A 1,474-nucleotide genomic window follows, 5' to 3' on the forward strand; every position below is an offset into this window, starting at 1 on the left:
AAATTAAGTCAATAAATAATCATCCTGATGAAAATGCACCATTTTCTCTTCTCTAGTGGTTCAGACTAAAACTACAACATGTTTCTCTTATACATCAACTTGGCTTAAGTAAGGCCAGACTTTGCAAGCTCTCAGCTTCATATCACTGTATTTTAGATTTAGTGCCAGTTTTGGGTGGGAAAAGGGTCCAGTACAGTGAAAAAGCCAGGAAGTGTTTCTTGAATGGAATTTGGGAAATGGATGTATTATTTTGCTAATAAAAAATGGGAATGGTCTACAGCCATGCCACCCTGAACGTGCCTGATCTCATCTGATTTCGGAAGCTAAGCAAGGTCGGGCCTGGTTAGTACTTGGATGGGAGACCATCTAGGAATACCAGGTGCTGCAGGCATAAAAAAAGAAAAAAATGGGAATGTCTTTCGTATATGATGATGGTTTTTCCCTCATGTACAAATATGCCTGAAAAATGTAATAGATGTCTGGCCCAGATGCATGTGATGTTCCCAAAGTGCCTTTTTACTCACTGCGTTCTGTAGGCACAGCATTCTTATTGAAGAGCAGTTACTGGGTTCTATGTCAGTTGTTTTGTGGCAGAATAGCTACCTCCTGGTCTATAGTTGCTGACACAGTTGTTACTTATTAAGGGCGTATTGCTCCATGAAAAGTCAGAGTCTGGACAATGTTAATTTTCAGAGAAGTGTACATTTGGCCGGCCAAGCAACTTTCTTACATGACTGGGCTGAGGTGGCCCATGCAGAAACAAAGCAACCCTCTTCCTTAAAACACTACGGTTTTGTCACATAGGCAACATGTGTTAAATATCACTCTGCAACAGGTGTTAAATATCACTCTGCAACAGGTCGTTGGGGAGGCATTAATAATATTTATACCCACCATTTCATCAAGGGCCTATTATTTTCTAGGAATTTCTTTTTTTGTTGTTGTTTTAGGAATTTCTAACATGTTTTCTCTAATCCTTAGAATAATCATATCAGGTAAGAATTATTAACACTTTTATTTTTATGGAAATGGAGGCTCAGAGATTTTAATTGACTTGCAGAAGACAGTGAAGCTGGTAAAGGGTAGAGTTGGGATTCTTGCTCAGCTCACTTTGGAACCAAAGCGCTTGTCTTTCTCATAGGATATGTGTTTTGATATAGCTCTAGACCAGTGGTTTGCAATGGCCCCACCTGAGAGCAATTAAGTCATAATCTCTAGAGTGGGATCTGGACCTGGATATTTTTCAAAAGCACCCCTGCTGGCATTAACATGTAGCCAAGTTTGATAACCACTGGTCTTGAGTAAAATCTAGAGACAGCCTGCATTTGGGTAGAGACTGGGCTTATATTGCTTGTTATATGGGCAAGATTTATCTATTATTCTTGCTGCCTCTTTCCATGTCATTTTGTGCTGCCACAGCATTCTCCAATGGCCTCCTTCAGGAACAAACTCATAGCAACCTTTTGTATCTGGC

General features: G+C 40.0%; 1 pseudogene; it reads left to right on the forward strand.

Moving 5' to 3' along the window:
* Nucleotides 1–272: 272 nt before the first annotated feature.
* LOC112471592 lies at nucleotides 273–391 on the forward strand (annotated as a pseudogene).
* The last annotated feature ends 1,083 nt before the right edge of the window (nucleotides 392–1,474 follow it).

The sequence above is a fragment of the Pteropus alecto genome, unplaced genomic scaffold (assembly GCF_000325575.1).
Source record: "Pteropus alecto unplaced genomic scaffold, ASM32557v1 scaffold57, whole genome shotgun sequence".
Taxonomy (NCBI): domain Eukaryota; kingdom Metazoa; phylum Chordata; class Mammalia; order Chiroptera; family Pteropodidae; genus Pteropus; species Pteropus alecto.